A 16,033-nucleotide genomic window follows, 5' to 3' on the forward strand; every position below is an offset into this window, starting at 1 on the left:
CACACTACAAAATGTTATAAAAAGCCTTCCTAGGAGAGGGCAAGCTGTTAGATGCCAAATGGTAAAATCCTTATATTAACGCCTATCTATTTAGAGTGTGATTTAATAAGGATTCCTGTATGTGTAATATGTGGGTATGCCAATACTTTGGGCTATATATTGGCATTTTGGGGAGATTGCTCAGTAGGCACCACGTCACTTTCTAGTTCATGGTTATAAGAGGATAATTAAAATGTCCTAAATAAAACTTACCTGGTGATGACTGCCCGATAATAGCAATGGCTAAAATAAATAAATAAAATAATGCAATTTCTTGTTTGTGTCCACCACTCTCCTTTCATTGACTAAACTTGGTCTTATGGTGACAGATGTAGTATTCTTTGGGTGTATAGAGTTATTATTTTATTACATGATAATTTTTATTTCTAAAGCGGCAAGATATTCTACGACACTTTACATTAGAGAAAAGGGGAGTGGTACAGACAATATCAGACATTACAGTAGAACACAATTGAAAAGATACCAAGATGAGAGAGGGCCCTGCTGCCGTAAGCTTACAATCAATGTGCAAATACGGAAGACACAAAAAGTAAAATGATACAAAATACTTGTATTGTACAGTCCTGCCATCAACATAATTAGGGTATTCATATAACGCTCAGTGAACCGGTCACCAGCCAGTATCTGTACTGTACAGACACAGAGGGCTATTTAAGTGCCTGGAGGGTGTGTAAAACAAATGCTATGAGCATCCCGATTGGGAAGAACATTTTGGAAGGGCAAAAAGAGAATAGTTAGATAAGTAAGAGGAGGCAATAGGCCAGCCTAAAGAAATGGGTTTTAGGGCATGCTTAAAACTGTGGGTATTGGAAATTAACCAGATTGTCTGCGGTTGTATATTCCAGAAAACTGCCGCAGCTCGCAAGAGTTTTGGAGACAGGAGTGAGCGTTCGGATAATTGAGGATGTGTTTGGTCATTAGCTGAATGGAGGGTATGGGTACGGTGATAGAAAAAGATGAGGAAGGAATGTAGGGTGGTGGGTGAGAGAAGTTTATAGTATATTCTGTAGTGGAAGGGCAACTAGTGCAATGACTGGCACAGGGTATTTCTTGTCCGGTGTACACTACCATTTGGCATTTTTTTATAGCTACAATGAAGGTAGTATTATGTAAGTATTACTCTCCGATTTCCTGGCTATCTCCGTAGACCTTAATTTCGATCTTCTAATCATAGTTTTTTCTTAAAGAGAACATGTCAGCATGCAGACGGTGGTTGTAGGAAGAGACAAGGCGCCAGAGTAAGACCAGTGACACCCATTAGACTCGACCGGGCCATCAGTGGTTATAATAGAAAGTCTTTTTAGGGATGGGTGATTTACAAAGTAGTATGCTATAAACGAGGACTTAAAGATGATGGATGTTCTGTATATTGGAAAAACCTGGTGACAGGTTTTCTTTAAGAACATGTTGCTGCGCGGCTCTGCTGAAAAAGCACTTGTCTCTCTATATCTCTACTCTTTTTTCAAGTAATAAAATAAGGAAATATCACAAGACAGTCCCAATCTTTTTCTACAGTCTTGTGAGAATTTTTATTGGGGAGTGTCACTAATGATTGTGTAAGAAAGCGTGTGAAAGAGATAGTATTTTTTTATTATTATTTCTTAGAATTAAAGTTTTTTTAAAAAGGTACAGTTACTGAAATGTGAAGAAATTAAAAACAAAAATGGGCAGGTCCTCTGTTTAAGCTTTCAAGTGCAATAGTCCACTAGAATAACTATTCACATACAGAGAAAGGAATTCTTGGGAATGTGTGAACGCAGGGCCTCTCAGTACAAACCATAGTAACAATCTGAAAGCATGGCAGAAAAATCATTCGGTTGGTAAGAAAAGAAGGAAATTAGATCTGGAATGTAAACCATGTTCTAAGCACTGAAAACAATACAATTGTATTAATGTAACTTAGAGTAATGTGAACTGACTACACTAAACGACTGCATGGATAAATATTTTTCGTAGCTCATGGGCTGCCATCTACCATTGGACTAAGGGTGTTACACTGAACGCCTGATTGAACTTTCCAAACAATAAGCCTACTATGTACAGCTCCTAAGGAAACCTAGAGCAAAACAAAACTAAAAAGATAGGCTGGGAATACGTCTCACAAGGCGATCCCAGGAACTTAAGGACACAGTATAAATCACATCTCTAGAGCCTAGCTGACCCTCTCTGCTACTGTTAAGTAGACATGACAAGGGCAAAAATAAAAGTACCACCTAGCTGGAAAATAACAGTACTCATCTTAAAGGAGCGGTCAAAAATAAAGATGTAGATGTTGTAAGAATTCATTGAAATAGACTACCAGGGCTGAGTCCACATGGGCGTGTAATAAATAAATAAAAAAATTGTCTTTGTTTCATCTAGAAAAAAAAAAAATGTTTTTTCACCAGTATGAAATCCCTTTTTATACATCAGCATTATTAAAATTTTCAAGATCAAATACAGTTTCCTATGTTAAAGAATTGCAGTGAATCTGTAAAATCAGGATACTTGGTTGATCCACTGGAATCCGATTTTCTTGCGCACCTGTAGAATTGAATAGGCGAGGGAAGGGAAGGAAGAGAGTAGTGAACAAGTTTTTTGCGCATTAATAACGTTGGTCCGAGCGCTGCCAGCTTTTGGAGAATTTGGACCAAGAATATGGTCGCGTGAACTTGGCCTAAGAGTAGTCGAACCGTTGGCTTAGCCACATTACAAATGATTGTTTGCAAATGCAAAACTTAGTTATTGTAACATTCAAGCTTCTATATAGAAAGATGTAGTAAAGTTGATCTTATCTAAGTAGTTGGAGGAAACTATTGTTTCTTTATTACAATGAATGAGTTTATACAATGCAGCACGTTTACTTCTATACACACAAATATCTTACACAATAATAAACAAGTATGTCAAATAAAGTCAAACGAACCAGTTTATGCAAAAAAAAAAAAAGCAGTTTCCCAGAATTCCAATCAAGTTCTGTCACTGTCACACCATAATATTCTGTTTTCTCAGGGCAAGAAGCAAATTAATGCATATTATTATCATTTCTCATTTTAGAACTTTCCGTAAGGCAATTTCAAACTGGCACTTTCAGCTCATTATATATTGGTAATATATTTTTTATGCTATAATTCACATTGCCGGATCATTTTTTACATATACTGTTTAAGAAGGTTAATTTACAGTCTTGCCCAGAAACACTAAATCAAAATCTACACGTAATGGAGGGATTAAATATGATTTAGAACAATGACTTAATGGATGCCCTCTCTGCTAGTCAATGGGTTTTTTAAACAATTTCATGGGTTATGGATTTTTTTTATGAATTTTAGCAAGTACGACACAGAAGTCTACTTGGGTTTGGATGATATATTACATTTGTCTTGATTATTCAGCATTGACAAAGCCTCAGTCAAATTAAGAAAAGTTTGGCTACTCTGAATTGTGCTACAATGCATAAAATGAGATATAAACACACTAATGATTGAAAAGGTAAAGGAGTTTGACAGCCGATAGGCTTGATGACGGCCGGCATCCCTTCCTTGCACATTATGGGTTAAATAACCATTCTGGATGTGTAACATTCAGTGCATTCACATGTATTATTGTGCTGCTCCCTGAAGCCTAGGCTCCTTAAAGAGACAGAACTCCTACAACACAAATGATGGAAAAAAAGCTAAAAAACATACATTTTTTCCTATGAAGAATATAAGTAAGAGCATTTAATCCATTTCTTTTCCCAAGCCACAGTTATTGTCCTGCTGCGTTCATGATCTGCCATTACCATTTGCATTCTATTTATATAGGATCAGCCCAGTACTGTATATAGCCTCTATTTGCATAATCAAACAGTCACACATTGGAAATCGGGGAAGGTAATAAGTGCAATGGATGGGAATGGGAAACACAAGGAGCTAACTGTGCCACCACTGAGTGGGAACAATCTGCATACTCTGTGACGGTGAGGAGTGGAATAGACTTGCAATGTGTCATTAGCTGATTCAACAGGAAAAGGCAGAGCATGGAGTATAGTCCCCATCATCACTCCTGACAGGAGATACAGACTGAACTTCCATCAGATCAATAGATAGGATCTGCCAACCTTATCCTATACAAAAAGTGAAGGGAGGGAAATATTGCAGATCAGTCTTCAGACCTGGAACATCGCATCCTGTCAAGCAGTTTGAGACTTTCTGATGTTGTTTGGGACACTTATGGCTACAACTGTTTCGGGCCGCGAACAGATGAGTCCAATATGTCGCGTTTTCAAGTACACAAAGCAGATAAGAAATATAGGAGAGCAAATCGCTGTTGGGGCGTATTCACATTCTCTGTAAGACTTTAATCACAGCGGAAATATTTAAAAGGCATTTCTTCTACCTAATCCTGAATATGTTTAAAGACCCAGTGTGACCATTCCATATAATATCCACCTTGTGAACAGGTCATATAATATCCACATTTATGATCATTTCACATAATATCCACATTTATGATCATTTCATATAATATCCACATTTACGGTCATTTCATAAAATAACCACATTGTGATCAGGTCATATTATTATAATAATAATAATAATAATAATATCCACATTGTGACCATTCCATATAATATCCACATTGTGATCAGGTCATATAATATCCACAGTGTGATCAGGTCATATAATATCCACAATGTGACCGTTCCATATAATATCCACATTTGTGATCATTTCATATATAATATCCATATTGTGATCAGGTCATATACAGTAATAATAATCACAATAATAATAATAATAATATCCACATTGTGACCATTCCATATAATATCCACAGTGTGACCATTTCATATAATATCCACATTTATGATCATTTCATATAATATCCATATTGTGATCAGGTCATATAATAATAATAACAATAATAATAATAATAATAATAATAATAATAATAATAATATTCACATTGTGACCGTTCCATATATAATCCATAGTGTGATCAGGTCATATAATAATAATAACAATAATAATATTCACATTGTGATCAGGTCACATAATAACCACAGTGTAATATGTTGCACAGTGAGGACTATGGTCCCAGCACCCTGGTGTAGCCAGCACTCACCCTTCCCATACAGTATATAATCAGCTTCACACATCACTATATAAAGCACTATGTGCAACAGTCAGTGCATTCTTTGCAAGTTCACAGCTAAGAGTCTGCAGATCTCCCCAGATGGACAGGAGACACATAAAACTTACCTGTGAGATCTAGGAGGAGGAAAAAGTAACAGTCCAATCGTCTGTGCAGCCTGAGAGGAGAACTCCAGCTCCCTGTGGCATCCCCTGCCCGCCTCTGCCGCCGTACACACGGTGCGCCGTGCTCCGCAGCCCCTCAGTGCTCGCTGCCTGCCGCCTTCTGTGAGCTCCACTACCTCCAGCTGTTTATATCAGTAACTAACCGAGCAGCAAGCAGAAGCCCCAACCCGCGCATGCTCAGTGCTGCCCGTCACTGCTGCTGCTAGCATCCACTCACAGACATCTGCGGGGTCCTAGCGACTTCTGCTGACCAAAGCGCCGGGGATGCGCGGAGAGGACACAGGCTCCGGTACAGCTGCGCTCCAGCTGCGGCTCCTCCTGCACCTGCAACCGGCCGGGAGCTGCACGGCTGCTGGTCCTGGGCAAATGCTTCATGTCTCCAGCGGGGCTGATGGGATTTCTACCGTACATTAGATCTAATTGTCAAGTAAATGTATTATAACATGATTATTAATATTTTTATGTATTTATTTTTTACTAGTAAATGTAAAATATGCTGAAAAAAATATAGTTAGAAATTTAATGAAATTAATAACATTAACTGGAAATATACACTTTAATTTTATTTCTAATATCTATTTTTTTTTTTTTTTCAAATTAAAGTATGCTAAAAGCTAGGACGTATGGTGAGAATAAATGGATTTTTAGAAATAAAATGAAAATAAATGGCTGAAATTCATATATGCTGTTTTTTTCTTTAGAAGTTTAAGACTTCGTTCCCTCAAATGAACTTTCATTGCGTTTTTGATGCTGCGTGTTTTCCCTGCATATAAGGCCGGTTTCACACGTCAGTGGCTCCGGTACGTGAGGTGACAGTTTCCTCACGTACCGGAGACACTGACACACGTAGACCCATAAAAATCAATGCATCTGTGCAGATGTCATTGATTTTTTGCGGACCGTGTCTCCGTGTGCCAAACACGGAGACATGTCAGTGTTCGTGGGAGCGCACGTATTATACGGACCCATTAAAGTCAATGGGTCCGTGTAAAATACGGACCACAAACGGACGGTCTCCGTTTGCAGTCCGTGTGGCGTGCAGGGGACAGTGCTACAGTAAGCGCTGTCCCCCCCCACTGGTGCTGAAGCCGCGATTCATATGTTCCCTGCAGCAGCGTTTGCTGCAGAGAAAATATGAATAATAGTGTTTAAAATAAAGATCTATGTGTCCCGCCACCCTCCCACCCCCTGTGCGCCCCCCCGCTGTTCTGAAAATACTCACCCACTCCCACGTTGGCTGTCACTCCTTCCTCTCTGCCCCGCGCCTTCTACTGTATGCGGTCACGTGGGGTCGCTCATTTACAATCATGAATAGTTGGCTCCGCCCCTATGGGAGGTGGAGCCACATATTCATGATTGTAAATGATCGGCCCCACGTGACCGCATACAGGAGAAGATGGGGCCGGACCAGGAAGCCGCGACAGCCAACGTGGGAGCGGGTGAGTATTTTCTGAACAGCGGGGGGGCGCACAGGGGGTGGGGGGGCGGCGGGACACATAGATCTTTATTTTAAACACTATTATTCATATTTTCTCTGCAGCAAACGCTGCTGCAGGGAACATATGAATCGCGGCTTCAGCACGATGCAGGGTACCACACGCGTGGGTACCACACGCTCCGTGTGGTACCCACTCGCCATACGGCCATATGGCCATATGGCCTACGTGAGTTCACAGGCACACGGACACGGATAACTCCGGTACCGATTTATTCCGGTACCGGAATTATCTGGACGTGTGGGACAGCCCTAAAACGCAGCGTCTTACTGTTCCAGCAAAGTGGATGGGATTCCTAGAAATCTCCTGCCCACTGTGCTTATGTATGCTACATAAACTGACTTGCGGTCCGTGGTTCACATACGTAACATGTCAGTTTCTGTGGGGTACACTGAGTTTTCCATGCAGATTTTTCCTATAGACTCATATTTGATGCAGAGAATCCGTAGGTAAAAAACACTCGTGTTTTTAGTGCATTTACGCCGCAGAAGCGCTTAAAAAACACATGTAATACGCACCTAAGTATAGCACAAAATCTCAGTGAAATTTAAAAAAACAGGAAGTTTCAAAAACAAGAAAGCTTTATTTAAAGCATGACACCAAACAGAGAAAAACAGCAATGTCAAAAACGTGATAAAAACTCAAGTAACTTAATTTAAGTAATAGGTGCAGAAATTCTGCAACATCAAAAACGCATCAAGAGGCTATGTTGACTTGTTGCATTTTTGCTACTTTTTTATGCAAATTAAAAGCTGCATTAATCTGGTTTCACATGACAGTGTCAGCGTGTTTTCACGGACCGTGTGTCCATGTGCAAAACATGCAGACATGTCCGTTTTTACCTGCACACACAGGCCGCAAAATGTGCCACACATGTGCACACGGAGAACAGTGCACACTGTCCTCCGTGTGCACGGACAGCCACCGGGGAAGTAGCGCTACTTGTAAGCACTGTTCCCCTGCGTGTGGTGCTGAACGTGGCTTTCATCTATTGTCCCCTACTCTGCCGGCAAGCAGCGCAAGCAGGGGACAATGAATGAATCAAAAACCCGACGTGGGGTCCCCCCTATGTTGTTAAACCAACCCGGCAAAACTCACAGGTGCAGGCTGCTATTCTCAGGCTGGTAAGGAGCCATGGATATGGGCCCCCCAGCCTAAAAACAGCAGCCTGCAGCTGCCCAGAAAAGGCGCATCTATTAGATGCACCAATTTTGGAGCTTTGCCTGTGTCTTCCCACTTGCCCTGTAGCAGTGGCAAGTGGGGTAATGAGGGGTTAATGTCACCTTCCTATTGTAAGGAGACATTAAGCCTGGCTTAGTAATGGAGAGGTGTCATTAAGACACCTCTACATTACTAATCCTGTAGTTGGTAAAGGGTTAAATAAACACACACATGCAGAATAAAGTATTTTAATGAAATCATACACCACACAGTTTTGCCATCTTTATTAGTCTGGCAATCCAAGCAACGCTCTCGATCTCCTGTAAAAAAAACTAAAAATAGCATTCCAACAATATACCCACACCTGTCCGGCGTTCAGTCAGTCCTGCGCTGTAATCCATATCTGGGGGATAGACAGGTTACAACCAGGAGCGCTGCTAATGCGACCGGCCCGGCGGTAAACTACTGGGGAATGAATGATACACAGCGGGCGCAAGTGAAGAGGTCACGGCAGTTCAAGCTCTGTCACAATGACCTCATCACTTGCATTCTCCCACGGTCCTAAGATCACAGGAGTTCATGCCGACGAGCGAGCGCAGAGTCAGTGACGTCAGTGTTAGTTACTGAGCCTGTGCCTGCTGCTTCTCATTCATTCATTCTCCCCTGATCGCCAGCTGAGCAGGGGAGAAGGGATGAAAGCCAGCTTCAGCATCACACACAGAGGAACAGTGCCTACTGTAGCGCTGCTTCCCCGGCAGCCGTCCATGTGGTACTGATGCGGCACACGATTGCCACACGTGTGCCGCAAATGGTGCACAGACGGACACACGGACATTGATATCTCCGTTACTGGTTTTCCGGTACTGGAAATATCAGAATGTGTGAAACCGGCCATATACAGTGCCAGCAAAAACTACATTTTTTTTTCCTGACTGAATTGAAAAACTGCTACATTTTTGAAAACGGCAACATGTCAATAATTTCAGAGTTTTTGCAGCATATTTTCATCCATAGAAATCAATGAGTTAGGCTAGTTTCACACTAGCGTTTACCTGATCTGCGGCAGGTTGTGGACTTCCTCCGTGAAGCCCCGCCCTCGGCTGCACCTCCACCGCTAGCTCCGCCTACTTCTGCATGCAGCCCGCATGCTACCTCCGTACCTATCTTTAACATTAGGTACGCAGGTCGTGCCGCTGTATGCGGATGCTGCCGCATGCGTCGTTTTGACGATGTGGCGACCAGCGTAGGACGCAGCTTGTAGCATTTTTTTTCCGCATCGTCAAAACGACGCATGCGGCAGCATCCGCATACAGCCGCACGACCTGCGTACCTAATGTTAAAGATAGGTACGGAGGTCGCATGCGGGCCGCATGCAGAAGTAGGCGGAGCTAGCGGCGGAGGTGCGGCCGAGGGTGGGGCTTCACGGAGGAAGTCCGCAGCCTGCCGCAGATCAGGTAAATGCTAGTGTGAAATTAGCCTAAGTGCAAAAAAACAGCAAAAATGTTGCTGTCAGTTTATGCTATGTTTTTAGTTTTAAAAATCAAGTTCAACATGTTGCGAGACACATTTCTTATTTTTGTGATCTTCTCAAGTTTAAGCCAAAATGTCTATGTCTATTCACCTGAGCATGGATATTAGTATTAGTACAGTTTAATTAACCCCTTAGTGACAGAGCTAATTTTGACCTTAATGACCAGGCCAAATTTTTTAAGTTTGATCGGTGTCACTTTTATGTGGTTACAACTCTGGAATGGTTCAACGAATCCCACTGATTCTGAAACAGTTTTTTCGTGACATATTGCACTTCATGTTAGTGGTAAATTTTGGTCGATATCATTTGCATATATTTATGAAAATATTACAAATTTGAAAAAAAAAATAGAAAATTTCACAATTTTCAAACTTAACATTTTTATACCCTTAAATCAGATAGATAAACCACCGATAATAATAAATAACATTTCCTACGTGTCTACTTTACATCGGCACAATTTTTGAAACACAATTGCTTTTTGTTAAGAAGTTAGAAGGGTTCAAAGTTGATCATCAATTTCTAATTTTTCCAACAAAATTTACAAAATCATTTTTTTTTAGGGACCACATCAAATTTGAAGTAACTTTAGGGGTCCTACATGACAGAAATTACCCAAAAGTGACACCATTCTAAAAACTTCAACCCTCATAGTCCTCAAAACCACATTCAAGAAGTTTATACCCTGCAGGTGCTTCACGGGACTTAATGAAATGTGGAAGGAAAAAATGAACATTTACTTTTTTTCACCAAAAGTTTAGTTTAGACCCAATTTGTTTTACTTTCTAAATGTTAACAAGAGAAAATGAACTGCAAAATGTGTTTTGTCATTTCTCCTCAGTACGCTGATACCCAAAATGTTGAAGAAAACCACTGTTTGGGCACACGGCAAGGCTTGGATGGGAAGCAGCACTCAGCTGGAATTGAGAGTGGACGCCATTAGGGTTGAGCGACTTTTATTTTTATAGGATCGGGTCGGGTTTCACGAAACCCGACTTTCCCAAAAGTCGGGTCGAGTGAAATCGGCCGATCCTATAAAAAAGTCGGGGTTGGGGTCGGCCGAAACGCGAAACCCAATGCAGTGCAATGGGATACTATGGTTCCCAGGGTCTGAAGGAGAGGAAACTCTCCTTCAGGCCCTGGGATCCATATTTAAGTATAAAATAAAGAATTAAAATAAAAAATATTGATATACTCACCCTCTGACGAGCCCTGGTCGTAATTGGCATCTTCCGTTCCTAAGAATGAGCGCGTTCAGGGCCTTAGAAGACGTCACGGCTTTGTGATTGGTCGCGGTGGCCCACGTGACCGCTCAGCGACCAATCACAAGCCGTGACGTAATTCTCTCAGGTCCTAAATTCCTCATTCTAGGAATTTAGGCCATGAGAATTACGTCACGGCTTGTGATTGGTCGCTGAGCGGTCACGTGGGCCGCCGCGACCAATCACAAAGCCGTGACATCATCTAAGGCCCTGAACACGCTCATTCTTAAGAAGGAAGGCTGCCGGAAAGAAGCAGGGCACGTACAAGGGTGAGTATATACCTAATAGGAATATACTCACCCTCGGCTTCTTTCCGGCAGCCTTTCTTCTTAAGAATGAGCGTGTTCAGGGCCTTAGATGACGTCACTGCTTTGTGATTGGTCGCGGCGGCCCACGTGACCGCTCAGCGACCAATCACAAGCCGTGACGTAATTCTCATGGCCTAAATTCCTAGAATGAGGAATTTAGGACCTGAGAGAATTACGTCACGGCTTGTGATTGGTCGCTGAGCGGTCACGTGGGCCGCCGCGACCAATCACAAAGCCGTGACGTCTTCTAAGGCCCTGAACGCGCTCATTCTTAGGAATGGAAGATGCCGATTACTACCAGGGCTCGTCGGAGAGGTGTGTATATCAATATTTTTTATTTTAATTCTTTATTTTACACTTAAATGTGGATTCCGATACCGATTTCCGATATCGGAAACATATCGGAACTCCGTATCGGAATTCCGATACCAGATTCAGAAGATCGCCGACCTCATGGCCGACCCCACACAGGGGTCGGGTCGGGTTAAAAAAATAAAACTCGACTTTGCCAAAAGTCGGCGACTTCTGAAAATGGTCGACCCGTTTCGCTCAACCCTAGACGCCATGTCACGTTTGGAAACCCCTGATGTGCCTAAACAGTGGACCCCCCCACACGTGACCCGATTTTGGAACTTAGACTCCCTCAAGGAATGTAATTATATGTGTGGTGAGTACCGTGAACCCCCAAAGCTTCAAAGTAGTATATTGCGTGGAGCCGGGAAAATAAAAAATCTAATTTTTCCATCAAAAATGTTCTCTTAGCCCCAATGTTTTTATTTTCGCAAGCGTAACGTGAGAAAATGGATACCAAAATTTGTTGTGCAATTTCTCCTGAGTATGCCGATACTAAATATGTGGGATAAAACTACTGTTGGGCACACATCAGGGCTCAGAACTCAGAAGGGAAGGAACACCTTTTTGGACGCAAAAATAGCTGGAATCGAGAGTGTATGCCTTGTCGCATTGGTAGAGCCCATGATGCGCCAAAACAGTGGAAAATCCCCATAAATTACCGCATTGTGAAAACTAGACCGATCAAGGAATGTATCTAGATGTGTGATGAGCACCTTCAACCCTTAGGTGCTTCATGGTTTTTTATAATGTTGAGCTGTGAAAATGAAAAAATAATTTTTCTCTCAAAAATGTTGGTTTTGCCCCAAATCTTTCACAAGGATAACGGAATAAAATGGACAATACAGTTTGTTGTGCAATTTCTCCTGAGTACACCGATACTCCATATGTTGTTGAAAACTACTTTTGAGGCACAGTTGAAAGTTCAGCAGGCAAGATACGCCATATTGGAGTTCAGATTTTGCTGGAATGATTTGAGGGTGCCGTGTCATATTGGCGGAGTCCCTGAGGTGTCAGAACAGCAGAAACACCCCATAAGTGAAGTCATTTTACAAACTACACCTCTCAATGAATTCATTTAGGTGTGTAGAGAGCATGTTGACACCACATTTGCCTCACAGAAATGTTCGCTATTGGACGGTGAAGAAAAAATAATTACATTTTTACCACTAAAATTATGTTTTAGCCCCAAATTTTTAACTTTTATAAGGGCTAATAGGAAAAAATTTACCTCGCAGTTTGAGTGCAAATTCTCTGAGTACGCCAAAACCCTAAATGTAATTGAGGCACGGTGCAATGCTGAAAAGGGGGAGAGAACCAAAATTAGGGCAGATTTTACTGTTATGGTTTGTTGGTGCCATGACTCACTGGGAGAGTGGACTTTGAGGGGTCTATGTATTGGAAACTTTTTAAAAACCGCACCACCTCAAATACTTTAAAAATGTTGGGAAAAAATTGTAATCCTTCAGTTGCTACAAAGGAATTAATGCAAAATGGAATGAAAAAAAAATGTAAAGGTATGTTTCCACGGTCAGAAAGCGTTGCGGATTGGATGCTGCGAACAGCCGCAGCGTCCAATCCGCAGTGGCCAGATGTTACAGCATAGTGGCGGGGATTTTTTTTTAAATCCCATCTCCACTATGCGTTCAAATATGCAGGTGGCAGGTATTTATAGACCGCAGCATGTCTATTTATCTTGCGGAGATGCTCAGTCTCCGCAAGTTAAATTACACAGTTCTATGTATAGGATGTGGTGATTCCGCATGTATTCAATGAACACATGTGGAATCACCGCACGTACAAAAGCCGGCAGCACTTTGGATGGAGAGGGTACGTGCTGCGTCCAAAGCGCTGCCAATCCATACCGTGGAAACATACCCTAAATGTTAGTTCTAAAATCTTGCTTTAGCCCAAAATGTGTCACATTTGCAAGAGGTAACACCAAAAAGTGGACCCCAAAGTTTCTTACCCACTTTTTTTCGAGCACAGCAATACCCCACATGTAGTCAAAAAGTTCTGTTTGGACAAACAACAGGAGCAATATTTGAATTTTGGAACACAAATTTGGCTGAAAGATAGTGGGCACCATGTCCCATTTGCATGGACCCTGAGGTGCCTAAACAGCAGTAATCATCCAAAACCGACCCCATTTTTGAAACTACACCCCTGAATGATGTTATCCAGGGGCAGAGTAAGCAATTTGAATCCATAGGTATGTAAGGAGAAGAACCCAGCTAGGCATGATTCCTCTGGGACGGGTCCGGGACCATTGGGGCTGTCACCTATGTTGCAGGGGGAAAGCTTAAGGCCCTGGACCGTTCCCGGCAGTTGAGAAAGGGGGGCGTGACTAAGCTGAGGGAATTGCAGTGTGCAAGTAATCTGACAGTTACTGCAGGTACATGCAGTGCGCAAGAGGTCAGTGTAGGTGTTCCTAACACAGAGTATTGTGAGAGAGCAGGCTTAAGTCTTGAAAGCCAGAGGGCGATAAATGGAGGCTGTCGTCAGAGCTTTGTACCAATATCGCTGGCACCGCTGACACTGTTGACACCGCTGACTGTGAGACAAAGGGTCCGAGTACGGGACATAGCCTTACGCCCACGCAGACCGGAGAGTCGTACCACCCATTGTGAACTTTATCCTGTTAAGCTTCTAAACAGACCCCACATAGGGGCAACCGCCGTGCAGAACATAGACATTGCCTTGTGTATTCCTTCTCCTTCTGGACCCAAAGCCGGCATCAGGACCACAAGGAAACATCACCCATGACAGGACTCAAGACGCCATCTTCTCCAGGACCCATCCTCTCCAGGACAATGCCGAATTTCCACCGCGTCATTACCTTGGCGCCACCGTTTCCACCCAGGGAATACACTGAGGACTGCATTGGATTGATAAGTTTATTTCCTCTCAACGTATTGTCTCAGTTACTTGTTTTACTACTGTGTTCCAAGTTACAGTAATTTGTATTCAGAAAATTTCCCTCTACTTCTCCCTCCGTAGAGTATCCACTGTGGAATTAAATCCCCTGATAACCCTTGCTCTGACTACGTTCCGTTACTGCATCCAACGTGCCTGCTGTCTCCTTACACTTACAACACAGAATTTGATAAAATTAGGTTGTCATATTAAAAAAAGTTAATTTTTTAATCACAAAAATCTTTCTTTAGCCCCAAATTTCTCACTTTTGATTTCCAAAAAGTGAAACACAGTTTGTTATCCACTTTCTTATGAGTGCAGTGATACACCACATGTAATCAAAAAGTTCAATTTGGAGAAAGTGCAGGGCTCGGAACAGAAGGAGCAATATTTGAATTTTGGAACACATATTGGCTGAAATAGATAACGGGGGACATGTCACAATTACCCTTGAGAAAGCGAGGTATCAACACGCGATACGTGTGCTGGGGATTTCTGTACCTGCTAGTGCACTGGAGGTTACTTTCAGCATTATGGGTAAGGATTATCCTTCGTGATTTTTTGACAACTTTGGAGTATGGTGGGGAATATTTGTATAGAAAGTTTAATGGAATAATGGCAGACATGGAAATGTTACTTTAAATATTTTTCATCTGACTTATCCCATTTCCAGTACCCATCTGCATGTTTGTTAACCATTTGGTGATTTACCACTTGTTTGTTTATTTGACTTTTTAACCCTGCAGGGAATTTTAATATGTTTTTTGTATCAATAAAATTTACCTTTTTAAGCCTAAAATACTCAATTTTTCTCCTTTTTTGAATCTGGTCTTTTGAAAAGAGGTTTCTATTGTGTTAGAATTTTCATGAGTCATTAGATTTTTAACCCACAGGTACTACACAAAATTTGATAACATTAAATCATGATATTGAATATGTCATCATTATTATTAAACGCAAGTGCTCACTACTAGAGTTTGCATTGGGTGATCAAGTATTCATCGAGTATCGCAGATGCTTGGGAGACATGCTTGGGTCACCAACCCATATGTTTCGCGGCTATTAGATAGCCAAAAAACATGCTGGGATTGCATTGCCCATGTATAGCAAGTGATACTAAAACTCGAGTAGTGAGCGCTTGCACTCAACGCTAGTCATCATATCTTTAGCATTTTTTGTATTCACTTTTGGAAAAACCCTAACCCCAAGCCCAACCCCAACCCTTAGCCAAACGTTAACCCCTGAATAAACCAAAAATTGTAAAATAAAAAAATAATAATCTGACTAAGGGAATGACACAGGGGGGATGATTTACTAATTATTGGCTTTTGATCACTGTGATCAAAAAGAGCTAATAGAAAAAATTCCCACTGTTGCTTTGTCCTGGCTTGGCAGTCCTTAAGGGGTAAATTAATGATATGTGTAAAAGTAAACAAATCCTGGTCATCTCAACAGCTGACCAATGTGTGAAAGTACAGAATGACTGACCAATGTGTGAAATTGAACAATACCCAACCAACTCAATGACTGACCAATGTGTGAAACTATAGAATGCATTAACTATGTGTGAAATTGAACAATACCTGACCAACTCAATGTCCCACTAATGTGTGTAAATAAACAGTGCCTGACCTACAAAATGCTCTGCTAACATCTTAGATAAACT

The 16,033-nt window shown here is 41.7% G+C and overlaps 1 protein-coding gene across 2 annotated transcripts in view; it reads right to left on the reverse strand.

Annotated features, from left to right (window-relative positions):
* WSCD1 (WSC domain containing 1) overlaps positions 1 to 5,487 on the reverse strand; it is a 428,603-nt gene extending 423,116 nt beyond the window's left edge. Inside the window, exon 1 of one of the 2 annotated variants that reach the window (XM_077294396.1) lies at positions 5,286 to 5,487. The gene's annotated coding sequence lies outside the window, so the exon portion shown is untranslated. The remainder of the gene's footprint in view (positions 1 to 5,285) is intronic. The other variant, XM_077294397.1, reaches the window with a different exon arrangement.
* Between the last annotated feature and the right edge of the window lie 10,546 nt (positions 5,488 to 16,033).

This window comes from Ranitomeya variabilis, chromosome 3 (genome assembly GCF_051348905.1).
Source record: "Ranitomeya variabilis isolate aRanVar5 chromosome 3, aRanVar5.hap1, whole genome shotgun sequence".
Lineage (NCBI taxonomy): Eukaryota > Metazoa > Chordata > Amphibia > Anura > Dendrobatidae > Ranitomeya > Ranitomeya variabilis.